This window comes from Cryptomeria japonica, chromosome 7 (genome assembly GCF_030272615.1).
Source record: "Cryptomeria japonica chromosome 7, Sugi_1.0, whole genome shotgun sequence".
NCBI lineage: Eukaryota > Viridiplantae > Streptophyta > Pinopsida > Cupressales > Cupressaceae > Cryptomeria > Cryptomeria japonica.
The window spans coordinates 757,121,878-757,141,655 of NC_081411.1; positions in this window are offsets into that span (position 1 = coordinate 757,121,878).

Below are 19,778 nucleotides of genomic sequence, written 5' to 3' on the forward strand. Positions count from 1 at the left end.
GAGAAGTACAAAGTTAGATTAAATCCTAAGAAATGTATCTTTGGAGTAACTTCTAGGAAGCTCCTTGGATACATTGTTTCAAAGAGAGGAATTGAAGCCAATCCAACAAAAGTCAAAGCTATATTAGAAATTCCACCACCAAAGAATATCAGTCAGCTTTGGTCTCTACAAGGAAAAATCCAATTTATATGAAGATTTATTGCTCAACTTACAAATAAATGTTATCATTTTCAGCACCTACTCCACAAAGACATCAAATTCAAGTGGGATGATAAATGTTAACGGGATTTTCAGATACTTAAAGATTATCTTTTAAATCTATTAGGTCCCGGAGACAACTGAGAGGGGGGGGGGGGGGGGGGTGGTGAATCAGTTGTCTAATAAATTCAAACCAAAAATAACTTAACTAAACTTAATGCTTAATACCAGTAAACTCAAAGTTAATGCCGATAGACAGTTTATCAGTTAATTGCAGTACTGCTAAAGATTAATGCATGAAACAAAAAGACAATAACATCCACAACACATAACACCAATATTTGTATGTGAAAACTCTGTAAGGGGAAAAATCATGTTGGGAAACCTTAGCCACAAACAGATGATACTACTGTAGATAGTATGTGTATAAAATAGGGGGTCTGCACATGCAGAAAGGCTAAGCGCCTAGAGCTCACTACTCAAACACAAATAGGAGTCACACTGACTACAGTTGGATGGTTAAATCTAATAATGATGTACTGCACAAAAAAGTATCTTCATATGCTGGATTCAGTACTGGTTTAGTTCTGATATGTCTTGACAAAACCTTCCTTCAATCTTCAAATGATGTCTACGTGTAATTCTCTTCTTATTCTCACATATACCTTATTCCATTCACATTCCTCACTTTTTCAACTTCGATCAAATAAGATCTTACATATATACCGAAGCCTAGGACCAAAATGTATAGGTTGGCTTTACAAAAGATATTAATAAAACAATTTACATGTAAAACAATAACCAATGCAATATCTGATTCAGCATGTTGGCTTAATGCATTTACAATATTAATAAATCATGTCCACAGCGTGTCGTGTTGATGTGGAATAGATAAGCTTGTCGATGCTTATCCCGGACCTATTTACCAGTAACAGAAAATATGCAAACACGAATATACCAATGAGAAAATCTTCAAGACAAAGTGTCCAAATGATGTCTTCAACATAGCCAAGTATTTTCCATGTCATTCCAAGTGCTAGTGAACAATATATCCTACCGGTGAACCAGAGACCGATGACTGTGCATAAGTCACTTGCTTACTGGTTAACATTGCTAGAGTTAATAAGTGTTGACATCAATGACAAAACCATATCAACATATCCAAAATACCAACAATCTCCCCCTTTGGCATTGATGGCAACACAAGATGGAAAAACCATCAAAGTGCCAAAATAGAAATGCCAAATACCAAAAACCAACAATCTCCCAAAAAAGATCATATCCAGAAATCAAAATACAGGTATAGAGAGTAATCAATCTCTCCCAAAATAACAATCTCTCCCAAGGAATAAAGTCTCTCCCCCTAGGAGTAACATGTGTTTTTCCATATCAATATCTCCCCATTTGACATCAAATGCCAAAGAAATATAAAAACTAGGTTCAAATACAAAATACTAACTTATTTAGTATGCCAACTACTCCTGCTGAGAAGTAGCTCACCTCATCAAAGACAGAATAAAATATTTCTATGTTAGTTCTATCGGTTGATGACAAACATCAATTGTCTAAGTCTCTACCTGTGGTGGTATGACCACAAGATGATCTCTGAGATATTCAAAAGTATCCTTAGGCAAAGGCTTAGTGAAAATACCTACAATCTGCTCTTTAGTATTCACATAAACCAGTTTTACTTCTTTTGCTTCAACATTCTCTTTCAGAAAATTCAGTTTGATAGAGACATGTTTAGTTTTAGAATGTAGTACCAGATTATTACATATATCAATTGTTGTTGTATTATCACAATAGAGAGTTATGCGTTCTTTGCATTTTACCTTTATGTCCTTCAACATTTGCTTAAGCCATAATACTTGTGTACAGTTAGTTGTTGCTGCAACATATTCTGATTTTGCTATTAATAAAGATGTGCAACTTTATTTCTTACTCAACCAAGAAATTAATCTGCTTCCAAGAAAAAATGCTTTGCCGGTGGTTCTTTTTCTGTCATCTACATCTCCTGCCCAATTTGCATCTATGTTTGCACATAATTCAAAGTTTTCATCTCTAGGATACCATAAGCCAAGATTTGTAGTGCCTTGTAAATATCGGAAAATCCTTTTTACTATTGATTCGTGATTTTCTTTAGGATTACTCTGAAATCTTGAAACAATACATACTGCATTCATAATATCAGGTCTTGTTTGTGTCAAATACAGTAGACCTCCTATCATAGATTTGTACCTAGTCAGATTAACAGGTGTAGACTCATCCCTTAGTGATAATTTGTCATTTGTAGTCATAGGTGTGCTTACCATTTTAGAGTTTTCCATCCCAAATTTCTTTAGTAACTCCTTCAAGTACTTAGATTGACTCAAGAATATACCTTTATCAGTCTGTGAAATCTACAATCCTAAAAATAATTTTATCTCTCCAATCATAGACATTTCAAATTCTTGGTGCATTTCAATAGAAAAGTATTTACATAATCCATCTTCTCCTCCAAATATTATATCATCAACAAAAATTTTTATAACCAAGATGTCATCATTAGTCACTTTAAAGTATAAGTTGTACTGTCAGCATTCCCTTTAGAAAAAACAATCTTCAAAAGATATTTATCCAATCTAGCATACCAAGCTCTTGGAGCTTGCTTCAACCCATACAAATTTTTCCTTAACCTGTAAACCATATCTTTGTTATCTGTCAAAGAAAATCCATCAGGTTGCTCAATGTAAAATTCTTCTTCAAGATCTCCATTTAGAAATGCACATTTAACATCCATTTGATATAATTTGTATTTCTTGTGTGCTACAAAAGCCAAGAATAATCCGATTGCCTCAATTCTAGGTATCGATGCAAAGGTTTCATTGTAATCAATTCCTTCTTTCTAAGAATATCCCTGACACACTAGTCTTGCTTTATTTATGATTACCTTACAATCTTTATTAAGTTTATTTCTAAATACCCATTTTGTTCCAATTAGATTTTTATCTTTAGGTCGGGGAACTAATGTCCATGTGTTATTCTTTTCAATTTGTTCTAATTCTTCTTCTATAGCTTTAATCTAGTGTTTATCTTCACATGCCTCATTAATTGATGTTGGTTCAATTTGAGAAATAAGACATACCTCTTCATTTGCCAGTCTTCCTCTTGTCATAACTCCTTGATATTTGTTCCTAATTATTCGATCTTCAGAGTGGTTCAATCTTACATATCGTGGTGTCTTTGTTTGTTGTTGTTATTCACTTACAATGGAATTTTTAGATGATACCAATGTAACTGGATCTTCATTTTGTACTAGTGTGTTCAATGTAGTTTCATTTGTTAGTATCTCTATTGCCGGTTCAGAGTCTATATACCTTGAAGTTCGTCTAAACTGTTCATCAATTTTCACATTTGTACTCTCAACAATTTTCTGCAATCTCTTGTTAAAACATCTATATGCCTTGCTCTTAGATGAATAACCAATAAATATTCCTTCATCATTTCTAGGATCAAATTTGCCAGTATACTCATATCTTCTAATATAGCATTTTCTTCCAAATATTCTGAAATATTTAAGAGTAGGAGTAACACCAAACCATAGTTCATGAGGGGTCTTACCAGTTTCACCTTTGATGTGAACTTTGTTGAATGTGTAGACTGTTGTAACATACTTCTAGCTACATCCAAGATAGTTATATTTTTCCTTTCTATAACTCCATTCTGCTAGGGTCTCTAGGGTGCTGATAACTGTCTTCTGATTCCATTCACTTCACATAATGTATTAAATTCCTTAGATGTAAATTCACCTCCTTGATTTGATCTCAGACATTTTATTTTCTTACTGGTTTCATTCTCTACCATTACCTTGAATATCTTGAATTTCCCAAGTGCTTTTGATTTTTCTCTAAGAAAAGTAACCCAACACATTCTAGAATAGTCATCAATGATTCTATCAACTTGTAAGCTTTTAGTTCTAGTTGGACCACATTAATCAGTATGAATTAAGTCAAGAGCATTATTGGATTTTTATGGAATACTTTTAAAGATGCTCTAACTTGTTTTCCAAATTGACATTCCTTACATATCGGATTGTGAGCTTCAACAATCTTAGGCAAGTCTCTAACTTCTTTAGTTGTACTGATTTTCACAATGCAATCAAAATTTACATGACAGAGTCCCTTATGCCATAGCCAACTTTCATCAATATATGCAATCAAGCATGTCTTTTCATTGTTATTCAAATGAAATATATTATCTCTAGTTTTATTACCGGTTGCAATTTGCAAACCAATTCTGTTCATAATTTTGCATTTCCCATTCTTAAATTGTAACTCAAATCTTTTTTCAACTAATTGACCAACACTCAAAAGATTATTCTTTAAACCTTCAACATAGTAAACATTGTTAGTATTATTCTTACCATCAAGAGATATAGTACCTTTTCCTTTGATTAAAAAAGCTTTATCATCTCCAAATCTTACTAGACCTCCATTATATTCCTAAAAAGTCAAGAATTTACTTTTATCATCAGCATATGATGTGAACATCCTGAATCAATTATCCATTCATCCTTAACTTCAATTTTAGCTACTAGGGCCTGCTCTACTGGTTGAACAGTAGTTGTCAGTTGATCTTCTATTGTAGCAACAAAGACCCATCCATTGTCTGTCGGATCCTCATCAAAATCATTAGTGACTCCTTCATCAGCAAGATAAAAAGACTTGTCTTTATTCTTCTTAAATTTGTATCTCTGATATTTAGGGTTAGGCTTGTATGTTCTTCTAGCTTCTTCTTTCGATCTTGCATGTCTATCAGGGTATCTTGAAGCCATATGATGAGTCTTGTTATAGTTAAAACATTTAAAGGGTGCTTTACCTTCATACTTACTTCGAACTGGACCTTTATGCATTTTCCTTGCAAATAATGCTTCAAGTTCTTCATTTTCTCTCCTGCTTTCTTCAAGTTCTCTTGCATAAAAGGCTTTCCAATCATAATTGTCAAATGATGATGATGCAGATGATGTTGATACCTTAAAAGCTAAATCTATCTTTATAGTAGCAACATGACCAAATTCCTCAATTTCAAAAGCTGAAAGTTTTCCAATCAATGTGTCTCTAGTTACTGATGTATTAGGCATTGTTCTTAACTCATCTATATGAGTAACTTTCATTTTCTATTCCGATGGAAATCCTCTTAAAACTTTTGAAACAATTTCATCTTCACTTAAGGTTCCTCCACAACATTTAATACCCAAAACAATTTCATTTACTCTTTCCATAAAAGCATAAATTCTTTCATCTTCTTCCATTTTCAGATTTTCATACCTGACCTGGAAGCTTTGAAGTTTTACAATTTTGACTGTGGAATCTCCTTAATTCAATATTTCCAAATGGTCCCAAATAGCTTTGGCAGTAGATCTATCTGATAATCCTATGGTTTATTGATCTAATAATGCACTCAAAAGTACTTCTCTTGCTTTGCAATCATTTTCCTCATCTTTTCCTAAGGTTGGTGGATTAGGCTGACTTGGAGTAGGAGCAGTATAGTCATTCTTTGTAACTTCCCAAATGTTCTTTCCAATGCAATTCAGATGTGTCTCCATCCTGATCTTCCATATGCCATAGTTGGTTCCATCAAGTTTAGGACTATCCAAGCTGAAATAGTTAGAAGACATTGGATCTCCTCAAGCTATTAAACTTCTGCAAAAAGAGGACTAGGCTATGATACCAAAATTCACCAATTTTGATGTCGTGAATTATAGGGAAACACCTACTGATCTACATATCAGCCACACAAATAGAACTCAGGACACTCTTGGTGCAACATGATAGTGAAGGCAAAGAAAGACTAGTATATTATATCAGTCGTACATTGGTTGGATATGAGATTAGCTAAACATCGATTGAGCTTGCATCTCTTGCAGTGGTTTTTTCCTCGTATAAATTATGACATTACATGCTAACTCATAAAACAAATCTCATTGCCAGGATAGATCCACTAAAATATCTTCTTAATAAGGCAACACTCACTTGCAGATTAGCTTAATGATTTATGATTTTGAGTGACTTCGACATTGAATATGTGGATATAAAAGAAATTAAAGGACAAGATATCACAGATCAACTAGCAGATGCACCCATGATTGATGATGATCGTGTGACTTCATATTTTTCAGATGAATCCATTCTGACTATGACACACATGAAGCCTTTACAATTATATTTGATGGTTCCTGCACGCAGTATGGCACAAGAGCTAGCATCTTCTTTATCACACCTCAAGGGGATTCCATTCCTAAATCCCATTGATTGTCATTTACTTGCACCAATAACATAAAAGAATATGAGGCATTAACAACAGGTCTACAAATTGCGGTTCAGTGGAAGATCCAATAACTTCATATTTTGGGGACTCTCAACTAGTGATTCGTTAAGAAAATGATGACTACCAGACAAAAAATGAAAAATTATTGCCTTATAAGAAAATGTTAGATGAATTCGAACAATACTTCACTGAGATAATCTTTGAGTAGATTCCAAGGGATAACAATCGAGCTCGAGATGCCATGGCTACTATTGCTTCATTGATTTATCTACCATAGAATGAGGCCCACTACAATTCCTTGGTGGATAATCTTTTGGTTCCCTCCAATGAGATAACTCCTATCGAGATTCTATGTTGTTGGTCCATATTCCCCTTAGTATGGTGCCATTTTCACATACCTTCACAACAATACGCTTCCCCCAGACCTTTCCAATAATCAACGCTGCACTTTCATCTACCAATCCTCTCGCTATGTCATTTTAGCTGATACCTTTTACCATCAAGATCTAGATGGAACTCTTCTTAGATGTTTAGAAAGTGATGAAGCTCATATTGCATTACATGAGGTTCATGAAGGTATATGTGGTGCCCACTCTATTGGTCTAACCTTAGCTAAGAAAATTATCAGGACTAGATACTACTGGCCCACTCTGAAAAAAGACTCATATCAGTTTGCCAAGAAATGTAAGCAATGCAAAATTCATGGAGAACTCATTCATGCACCAAATTAGAAACTTCAACCGATTGTGGCTCCTTGGCCCTTTTGTCAATGGAGACTCGCTCTCATAGGTAAGATTCACCCTCCTTCTAATGGCCATAAATTCATTATCGCTGCCATAAAATATTTCATGAAATAGATTGAAGTCATTTCTCTCACCCAAGTCACTGGGAAATAGATTGCTACATTCATCCTTAATTACATCATCTGTCGATATGGTGTCCCTCTTTTCATCATCACAGATAACAAACATCCCTTCAAAAATCAGGATGTTCATGGACTTTGGGATCACATCCATATTAACCACTGCTTCTCCACTCCATACTACCACCAAGGTAATGGTCAAGCTGAGGCATCTAACAAAACCATTCTCAGAATCCTCAAGAAGACAGTCGATGATGCTATCTGAAATTGGCACATACAACTCAACCCCGCACTTTGGGCTTATCGCACAAGTGTTCGCACACCTACTAGAGCCACTCCCTATTCACTTTTTTATGGTGTCAAAGCTATCTTGTCTATTGAGGTTGATTTACCATCCTTACAATTCTCTTTACGTGATATAATTAATGGTGAAGACTATAGGGTCTCTCGCTTAAAAGAACTAGAATTATTGGATGAATGAAGACAAACTTATTTTAATCATCTTAATGATTATCAATGGAGAATGAGTCACAACTACAATCATAAGGTAAAGCCTCAACATTTGAGGTAGGGGAATTTGTTTAAAATAGATCACCACTGAGAGGGGGGTGAATCAATGGTTGCTAAGATTTTTGACTTTTCTAAACAACTCCAGAAAGCCTGCTACTAAACAGAGAATCTAAACATTGAAACCGACAAAACAAGAAGGAGGGTCAAAGAGATCAATCATACAAATTAAACTCACAACAATAGATGTATGAGGAAAACCCAATATGGGAAAAACCTCAGTGAGAAAAGCTGTAGGAGACTACTACTCCAATCCAATTTCCCAAGAAAAACACTGGATTACAAAGATTTAGGGCACAAACCCAAGGAGCACCAACCCCTTAACTTTTAGGGAACCAAACCAAGGAGCACCAACCCCTGCACCAAGCTTCAAATTGGCGATGTATATTGAAATAATATTTAAATATAATTAAGGCTTCTTGTTGCAAATGAATTCTGCAACTCTTTTTATCAAGTAACTCACTGTCGGTTGACAGTCTTCTCTTCCACTGAATCTTCACACTACCAATTGTGAGATTCCTCCCTCTAATTCTTTGCCACTATTTTCACCCTTTTCTCACACAGTCTCACAACATTATGTGTTCCTCGTGGATGTTTCCTTACTCTACTACACCTTTTCAGTTTAGCTTAACTATGAAATTGTAGTTACAATGGTACTCACTCACTACCGGTTAAACCCTTTCACCGGTATGCTGGCTCACTAACTCTACAACTCTCTTAGAATAATTCTAAGGTTGAAAACTCCTTAACACTTAATCTCTCTACTCCTATTTTCTTCTCTGCAACATCATCTTGCTCTGTCTTGAGCTCCTCTCCTTATACCCTGGTTTCCCACCAAAAAGAAAATTCAAATTTGGAGCAGTTAGGGTTTTCTCTTCCGGACAGACTCTTCATGAGATCTGATCTAGTCTATCTTGGATCGATCACTTGTACTCTAGGGATGCATCTGTACAAGCTTTCCATTCCCCAATGCATACTTGATGAAGATAGAAATCTTGAACTAGATTTCCTACCTTGAAATATGTCGACTCATAAAACGCTTCAGTTGTTTCCTTTTCGAGGTCTTCCTAAATCGGATTTCCTTAGCATTGAGCAAGGCACCAACTACTCCTTGATCTTCCTCAATTATTATTTCTTCCTCAAGCTACATCGGTCACTTACAATCCCATGATTTGTGGTTGTTTCATTTATATCGACTACTAGTTTCACCAACCGTGTCGATGGAGGCTTCACTGGTCATAAAAAATTCGCTACCTCGGCTCCACATGGCATTACCATGGTCAAACACTCTGGTCACTAATACATAGTCAGTTCAAACTTGAAAATTTAGAAAACTCATATCGGTACATACCTTTACTGGTAAGGCCTTCTTCTCCTACTAACCGACAATGCACACTATACCGGTAACACATCTTCACCTCGAGTGGTTTGTCATAACTTTAACATTTTGTCTCTTCATCATAAGAAGGAAACCAACCTCTAGACCAGTTTATTGCTCAACATGTTAACACACACACATCCTTCATCTTGTCTTAAGCCTTACAAGTAAGCTTTCATTATGTTTTCTCACTCTTATGTGAATTACCATCATGTTGGTCGACATCAATGACAACTTAATGCCAAAATACCAACAATCTCCCCCTTTGGCATTGATGTCAACTTCTTGCAAGATACTTCATACTAGTACATTTCTCCCCCCCTGACACAATGACAAAGGGTATTATACTCTCCCCCTTTGATCCATACCAAGATCCCCCTTTGACCGCTATCAAGTCCCCCTAAACCACATAAAGCTTTCCTAGTCAAATGATACAACTCCCAACTTGTGTCAGAGGTACTCAAAAGTGCTTACCGGTAATGGTTTCGTGAAAATGTCTACTACTTGTTCTCTAGTAGGAAAATTATCCATCCTTACCTCTTGTCCTTCAATCTTTTCTTTGAGAAAGTGATACTTGATAGAAATGTACTTTGTTCTGGAATGTGTGACTGGGTTCTTTTCTATGTTGATTGCACTTAAATTGTTACACTGAATGAGATTGGGATCAATGATGTCCACCTGTATGTATTTGACATTCTACTTCATCCAAAGCACCTGAGAGCAGCATGTAGTAGAAATAATGTATTCAACTTCAACAGTGGATAGAGAGACCGAGTCCTTCTTCTTTCTATGTCATGAGACCAACTGGTCATGTAGAAAAAATGCACCACCACTTGTGCTCTTTCGATCATCAATGGAACCTTCCCAATTAAAACCAGTGTATTCTTTCAAGACAAAATTTCCTTGTATAGGATACCACAAACCATAGTTGAGCATCCCTTGTAGGTACCTAAAGATTTTGCTAACAACATTCATATGTGACTGCTTTGGTTCAGCTTGGAATCTGGCCACCATGCATACTACCTGAACTATATTTGGTCTTGAAGTAGTTAGATACATTAGACCACCTATCATGGATCTGTACAGAGTCTGACCCACCACTGATGATTCATCATTCTTTCTCAATTTACTGTCGGTCACCATGGGGGTACTTACCAATTTACAATCTTCAAGTTGAAATTTCTTCAACATCTCCTTTACATACTTGATTTGAGAGATAAATATTCCTTTCTTTCTGTAATGTTTGTAAATCAAGGAAGTATGTCAATTCACCAAGCATTGACATCTCAAATTTTGACTGTATCTGATGAAGAAATTCTTTGCAGAGGGTGTCCTTGTTTCCTCCAAAGATAATGCCATCTACATACACAATCATAATGATCGTGTGGTTCCCATCTTTCTTTATGTACAAATTGCTATTTGCACTTCCCTTTTTGAATCCCTTCTCCTTCAAGTACTGATCTTATCTTGAATACCATTCTCTAGGAGCTTTCTTTAGACCATACAAGGACTTCTTCAACTGACACACGAATGTCTCATCATTATGCAACATAAACCCTTCTGGTTGTTCCATGTACACTTCTTCCAAATTTCCATTTAGGAAGGTGAATTTTACATCCATTTGGTATACTTTATAACCCTTGTAGGCAAAGAAGGCTAGAAACATTCTAATTGCTTCTATCTTTATGCCTAACAATTTTACCTTCTTCATTCATCTTATTCTGATAGACCCATTTTATGCCAATGATGTTCTTGTCTTCCTGTCTAGGGACTAATTCCCAAGTCTTGTTCTTCTCAATCTATTGCAGTTCTTCTTCCATGGCATCCATCCATTCTTGTCTTTTGCTGACCTAATTGAATGCTTTGGGTTCAACTTTAGTCATGAGGCATAGGTTAACTTGTTCATCATTCTGGGAAAGTCTTCTTCTAGTCTGCACTCCATCAGTCTTATTTACTAGAATTTTCTCTTCTAGATGATTTAGTTGCACATATCCATTGGGATTCTTCTTGGTTGTTTCTTCTTGTTCATTGCCTAACTGAGCTTCATCACTTTAATCATCAAAATCATCATACTAGTTAACCTTTGGTTGACATCCTTTGAGCATGTCCTCATCAACTTTTACATGCACACTTTCAATGACTCTTCTTAGTCTTTTGTTCTAGCATTTGTAGGCCTTACTGTTGGATGAGTAACCAAGGAAGATTCCTTCATCACTCCTGGAATCAAAACTTCCTAGACCATCCATATCTTTCTTGATAAAACACTTGCTTCCAAATACTTTGAAGTATTTGACTAATGGATTCCAATCATACCACAATTCATAAGGTGTCATTTTAATGTTAGTTCTTAGTTGAACTCGGTGCAAGGTGTATGCAACAATATGAACTTCCTTCCAATAAATGTGTGACAGACTGACTTCATTTAGCATTGTTCTTGCCATTTCTTTAATTGTTTTGTTCTTCCTTTCTACCACACCATTTTTCCATGGTTTCCTAGGATCTAAGTATTGCCTTCTAATGTCATATTTTTCACAATAATCTTCAAATTCCTTTGATGTAAACTCTCCACCCCAGTCTGATCTTAGACATTTTAACCTTCACCCACTTTCTTTCTCCACAATCTTCCTAAAGATATTTAATCTTTCAAATGCTTTTGACTTATCTTGTAGGAAGGTGACCCATGTCATTCTTGAGTAGTCATCAATAAAGAGCATAAAGTATCTTTCACTGGCAAGTGCTCTTGTCCTAGTTGGACCACATAGATCTATATGTGTTGGTGTAAATAATTATTCATCTTGGATATTATTACACTTTACTTTGTTGGCATATGGACACTCCAATGAGAAATTGTGTGTGATTGAAGTTTTTGTCATTGATGGCAACCTTGCAATCCTATGGCATCGGCAAGACATCATACCGGCAAAGCATTACACAAGCAAGATAGTGCATCGGCATCAACAAGATCAATCTACACCAGCACCGACATAGAAGAAAAGATGTATATTGGTATAGAGGCCGACTGGATTTTTGATATGTAATATTTTTCTTATTATTGTAAGCCGACTTGGCAAATTGTAAAATGACTCTTGTATATAAAAGAGATCATTGTAGACATTTAGAAGAGGAAGAAAGCGAGTATAAAGAAAATTATTAGGCAGACCTAATGTGTAAACTATAGGTCAAGGGTATATGTAAAGAACAGAGTTAGAACCGGTACTGAATCTGGCATTGGAGATGCTATTGTAAAGCAGTACAAGTCTTTGGATTAGTATAATCCTCATTGTAAGTCAGTGTGACTTCTCATTGAGCAGTGAGCTCCAGGCAGTTGGCCTTCCTGCATGTGCAGGCCCCTATTGTAAGTAATATTCTCTTATTGGCCAGTAAGTGAATATTATGGGTCACAAATCCCACCAAGGTTTTCCCCACACCGGGTTTCCTCGTTAAACATCTTGTGTTATTGTGTTCTTTTCATGTGGATGTTTTTTATTCTATTTATTGCATTAATTCTTGCATATCGGTATACTGCTATTTTATGTTCTGCATGTTTTAACTTAGGAAATACTACTCACCAGTTAGATACTATTTCACCCCCCCCCCCTCTCAATATCTATGGGAATCCTAACAATTGGTATCAGAGCCTGGTCCTCTATTTTCAGAAGCCTAATAGCTTGAGGAAGATTTTGACATTGGTAAAGATGGAAAATTTGATGAAGCAACTTGAAGGAGCTCTTACTGACTATGATGCAGAGAAGTTGAAAAATATCAAATTAGAAGATGATTTAAGAGTAGCTCAGGATATCATTTAGGCACTTCAAGAAAATCTTACTGTTACAAGAAATAAGAGAAGAGAACTTTTTGAAAAATTGCAAAATGAGAATGATGAAAATGAATCACTTAATGATATGATAAGCAAGCTGAAACAAGAGATCATGACAACAAAAAATGAAATGCAGGATATGACTATGAGATTTTGCAAAGAGATTGAGGACAGAAAGAAGAATGAAGAAGAATTGACCAGAAGACTAAGTGATGTAGCAAATGAGAACACAAGACTTAGCTATGAAAATGACATGTTGAAGACAGATCTGATGCATACTCAGAACGACTCAAATGAACTAATGAAACAAAAAGAAATCTTGGAAAGGGAATTGGAAACTACAAATCAACATAAAGAAAAATTCAAGAAAAGCTCAGAAGAACTTGGTACCTTATTGAAGAATCAAAAACCCAAAGGTGACACTTGTGGAATTGGCTTTGAAGTTGGAGAAAGCTCCGATACTGCAAATACTCAGGATCACAGCAAACCGATAAGACCACCTAATGCTTATAAATTCAATGGAAAATGCTTTAATGGTAATAAATATGGTCATAGGGCAAATGAATGTAGATCTAGGAATTATCAGAATATCAATCCACCCATCGGTCAATGTTCCAAATGCAACAAAGTTGGTCATAACTCTGAAAACTACAGAATGAATGTGAGATGTTATGTTTGTGGAAGATTTGGACATCTATCTAATCAATGAAGAACACAAACCAGCATAGGTTATGGGAAAGCTATTCAGAAAAATAATGTAACTTGTTATGCATGTAACAAGATTGGGCATATTGCTAAATTTGTAGAAGTAAAGGTACACCGGTAGACAACAAAAGTGCTAGCTTGAAAGGTAAAGAAAAAGTTGAAGAGGTTAAGCAAGAATTCTCAAAGCAATTGATTAGAAAAGCTAATCTAAATATTGGGAATACTCCTCCACCGGTAGAACCAACAAATGCTTCACCGACACAACAGAGCAGTGCTCCACCGGAAGGAAGTTCTTCATCTAATTGAAGAAAAATTTCTTGAGGGATTAGCAATCTAATGACACATGTGCTATTATTCCCTCGGTTAGAGATAAGAAGTTGAAAATCACTTATTACCGGCAAACAATGTTAAGTGAATACTTAACCGACATGCAATTAATGTGGTAGATAGCGAAAAAGACTTTATAAAATAAGGTTTTGGCTCCATTTCATTTCACCGTGATTTCAAACTTTCAGAGAGCATGAAGATTCTGAGCTAAGGCATTTCGAGCAAGAAGCAAGCACACTCCAAGCAATCATCCATCCAAGATAGAAAAAGGTATTTAATCATGGCATCCACCTCTGCAATTGAATACATAGCGAACCCTACTGTTGTGGAAGTAATTAAAAGACCTAGGCCCATATTTTAGTTGGTCCCCGAAATAGCAAAGAAGGATGATACCTTAGGTGCATTTTCTCAAATCCCTAAAGGTGTTGTATATGCTAAAGACCCTAGAATGTATATTCACTACAATATTGAAGAGTTAGGAGATGAGGAAATCAAAACCATGTATAAAACTGAGATATGTGATGACACCGGCAATGTTAAAACTGAACACAAGGTTATTGAAACCCTAGGATTCACAGAAATCCTTAGCATTCCTGAATTTCCTAAGGATGTGATTAGGATAGTGTTAAGCAGAGTTCATGGAGAATTTTTTTGGCTAGATGCATTTCATAAGATCACCAAGGAAGCGGTAAAGGCTATCATAGGGTTACTGGTCACTAGTAGAAGACCAGATAAAAACAAGAAAGTTTCAAATGATTTAGTCATAGACCTAGCAGGTGCAACTTACGATAAAAGATCTCTAAGGGTTAACAATGTAAAGGATACAAATGTGAGATTCTTAAGTATGATATTAGGTTACAAAACTACTCATGCCAATAGACTTAACTCAGTTTCAAGTTTATGCATTAAGAGTTCTTATGATATGGTAACAAACAATGCAAAAGTTGACATCTATGAATGGTTAAAGGATGAACTGATAGACAACCTTGGAAAGATAAAGAAGGATAAGAAAGGAACTTTCAGATTTGGAAATCTGTTAGTATGTCTAATGCTTCATATAACAAAACAGGTTCTCGGTATAGGATATAAAGAACTAGGATATGACATACCGGTAGGAAAGCAACTGACAGAACTATTCAATACCATGGGTGAGAACAAGGAAAACAACATTCATGACTTTTTCCAAGCACTAAAGACAAAAATGAAGAAAAGGACAAGGTTATCTCAGAAAATTGTAGATAAATACAAAGATGATATATGCTTTGTTATTAAAAAGGATGAAATATGGATGGAAGCAGTCATCCCAAGGACAATCTGGGTAACAGAAATGGGCTATGAGACAGATAACCACATAGTTGAAACTTATGCCAAAGCACTTCTAGAAGCCCCCAATGAACCTAAGGAGGAAGTATTTGGTAGTGCTGAAACAATAGAAAAACAAATACAGTCCAAGAAAAGAGTGAAGAAGGTAGAGGCATTTGTGAGAAAAGGATCTAGACAAGCAAAAGCCATTAAGGAAGATGTATTAAAGAAAACTGGCATAACTGAAGATGAGTTGGCAGCCCCACAACCTGAAGCTCATCTATCACTAGTAGGTACTTCTTCAGAAGGAGACATGCCAACAACCTTTAAAAGAGTTGTTAGGAAAAGAGATCCCTCACCGGTAACCACTCCTTCACCTAGAAGGACAAGGCAGAAGCAACAAGCTATGAGATCTCCGGTCAGAAAGGTCACACCTAAAAAGAAGCTGACTCCTAAGAAAAAGAAAAAGACAAAAACTGACTTGGCACCTCTAGACATTTTGCTAAATGAGATCACAGAGGAACGAAAACTAAAAAACATAGGGAAAATTTATGACAACCTATCTACTGATGAGAAAGGGCAAGTTGAGGAGAGTGTAATACTGCATATGGACATGTTCAAAAAGTTTTTGATGGAAGTCATAAATGAAATTCCTGATGATTTATACAAAAGACTTGAGGCTAAAAGGCAAGGAGTAATTGAATTAGACAAGAAAATTAAAATAGAAAAACTACTTGCTGTATATCCAGTAAACTCCCCAAAGGAAATTGATGATCTGATAGCTCAGGCAAACCAGACAGTTTTCTCCATTGCACACCGGCATATTTTACTAATGGCAGGAAGAGTTACAGAAGTCTTAGAGGAAACAGAAGATGGTTGGGACATATTTTTGGTTGAAAAAGAAAAACAATAAGAATACAGGAATCCCAAGCCTATTAAGGTATATTAGAAGGATAAGGAAAAAGGGAAAGGTAAAATTGGTGGACCTCCAAGCATAAAGGTTAAAGACAACCTACCTCCACCTATAAAAATTACAACCCCTAAAAACCAACCGGTAGCTGAAAGCATGGATGTAGAGGATATCAATCCAAATCCTGAAGTCCTATACACTGTAAATGTTGATACCCAAAAGATCAACATAATAGTTGATAAAGATACAACTGAAAAATTAGACATGGCTAAAGAGCCTCCGGTAATAGGAGATACAGAGCAACCGATAGAGGATACAGGGAAAAAGATGGAATCTGAGGCACAAACAGAGAAACCGACAAAGCTAAAGGCTCCGAAATAGGCTCATAAGGAAACAATGCCACTGGTAAGCAATAAAGCAGGAAAACTAGTGCTAAAGGAAATACAAACACAAACTGACCTGCCAGAGATCAATACAAGCATGGTCACTTCCACCAGTACTCAGTTTGTTGGGTCATCATCAAAGTCAACAAATGTGACTGAGGTATTACTTGAATCCATTAGGAAAATAACTGACTACAGTTCACAAGCTTACAAAGCAATAGATGATTCAATACCAATTTTGAAGATAATTGCTCCTGATTGTAATATAGATAATAAAGATTCTTTAGGATAGTTGGATACATTATGTAAATACATTTATGGAAATATTGAGAAAATAAAGGGAGACTCTGTAAAGGACATGGTAGAAAAGGAGAAACAGGAATTCTCTGAAGAAGAAATAAAGAAGTGTAATAGAGACTTTGACACACTTCTACCAGAACTGTGTAATTTGTTAAAAGAGTATAAAAACTTGTATAAAGACACATGCAAAACAAACTTCCTGACTATAGATATTGACAAGACAATAAGCAAGACACAGGAAGAAATAAACAAGCTTGCAGACAATTTTGTCAACTCACTGGACTCACTATCTATTTTTGAAGATAAGTTAGCAAATTTTGAGGAAGAATTGCTTAAACAGGAAAGAGAGAAAGAGACAATAATAAACAAGGCAAAACACTTGAGATCTAAACTAAGTCCAAGATTGGACTATCTAGCATCTCTGCGGAAGGAAATCTCAGAGGCATTACCACAAGGAAGTAAAACACTGGCAGAACAATTGCAGCATCTCACCGGTACTATGAAGAGGACTGAAACAACAATTAAAGATAGCAAAAATTTTATGGATAGTATAAACTTAATTTTGGGTGATCTTTTTCAGATAATAACTACCCAACTACAAGGTTGAGGATATGGATAGGTATAACTACAAACTCTACTAACATCTTGAACCTTTGTCATTGATGCCAAAGGGGGAGTAGTAGGATGAGAAAGTTAAAAGACAAGAATCATATGCTCAAGGGGAGCCCTTCATATTTTTGGTAAACATATTTTTGGTAATTTTTTTTTTTTTGGACTACAAATTTTGGACACTTTTTGAAATTTCTCATGAGTGTTGCGATCAATGCCAAAGGGGGAGATTGTTGGCATATGGACACTCCAATGAGACATTGTGTGTTATTGAAGGTTTTTTCATTGATGGCAACCTTTCAATCCTATGGCACCGGCAAGACATCATACTGGCAAAGCATTACACAAGCAAGACAGTGCACCAACATCAACAAGATCAATCTACACCAGTACCGACACAGAATAAAAGATGTATAATGGCATAGAGGCTGACATGATTTTTGATATGTAATATTTTGATTATTATTGTAAGCCGACTTGGAAAATTATAAAATGACTCTTGTATATAAAAGAGATCATTGTAGACATTTAGAAGAGGAAGAAAGCGAGCATAGAGAAAATTATTAGGTAGACCTAATGTGCGAATTATAGGTCAAGGGTATATGTAAAGAATAGAGTTAGAACCGGTACTGAATCTGGCATTGGAGATGCTATTGTAAAGTAGTACAAGTCTTTGGATTAGTATAATCCTCATTGTAAGTCAGTGTGACTTCTCATTGAGCAGTGAGCTCTAGGCAGTTGGCCTTCCTGCATGTGCAGGCCCCTATTGTATGTAATATTCTCTTATTGGCTAGTAAGTGAATATTGTGGGTCACAAATCCCACCAAGGTTTTCCCCACACTGGGTTTCCTCATTAAACATCTTGTGTTATGGTGTTCTTTTCATGTGGATGTTTCTGATTCTATTTATTGCATTAATTCTTGCATACTGGTATACTGCTATTTTATGTTCTGCATGTTTTAACTTAAGAAATACTACTCACCGGTTAGATACTGATTCAGCCCCCCCTCTCAGTATCTGTGGGAATCCTAACATACTTAATTTTACTTAGGAAATGCATTTCATATTAGTTTGGGTATGAGACACTTGGGTGTTTGTGCCACATAGGGATAGTGTGTGTAGGAGAATTTCCACCTTTTATGATGTTGATCTTATTTTGTTGTTACATTCCACCTCATGTGGAATAGTATATTATTTCTCCTACCTACACACACTTATTTCCTACCTACCCTTATTTCTTATTGAGCCACATGTCATGTTTGTATGCTAACATATCCCTATTCTTGCCTATATAAGTAGGCTCATTTATATTGTTTGTACGGGCAATCAATCTATATGTTGCAATGATCCAGTTGATCATATTTTGCATCTTGATAGAATACAGTTTATTCCTATCATTGGGTTTTTCTCTCTTTCCTCACTTTGTGGGAGATTGAATTTGTATTTGTACATGGGTACCTAACATGGCCTTGTAGACCCATCTTGAATTTCTTAGTTGCATTGTAGACTTTAGTGCATTCCCCTAAGTTGGACTTATGGGGGGGTGTTGGTGTAAACAAATATTCATCTTGGATATTATTACATCTTATTTAAGTTTACTTAGGTACATGCATTTAATAGTAGTTTGGGTATGAGACACTTGGGTGTTTGTGCCACATTGGGATAGTGTGTGTAGGAGAATTTCCACCTTTTATGGTGTTGATCTTATCTTGTTGTTACATTCTACCTCATGTGGAATATTATATTATTTCTCCTACCCACCCACACCTATTTCCTACCTGCCCTTGTTTCTTATTGTGCCACATGTCATGTTTGTGTGCTTGCATATCCATATAGCCTTTCCTATATAAAAGGCTCATCTACATTGTTTGTACGGGAAATCAATCTATATCTTGTAATGATCCATTTGATCATATTTTGCATCTTGATAGAATACATTTTATTCCTATCATATATTTTGTCTCTCTTATTTTTTCTTTCCATTGCCTCTTGATCTTGGCAAAATCTCACATGGTATCAGAGTTGGTCCATGTCTCACATGGTATCAGAGCTGGTCCATGTTTCACAGTATGCACAATTTCAAGTGGTCTTGAGGTGTTGTGCTCTTTTGTCCT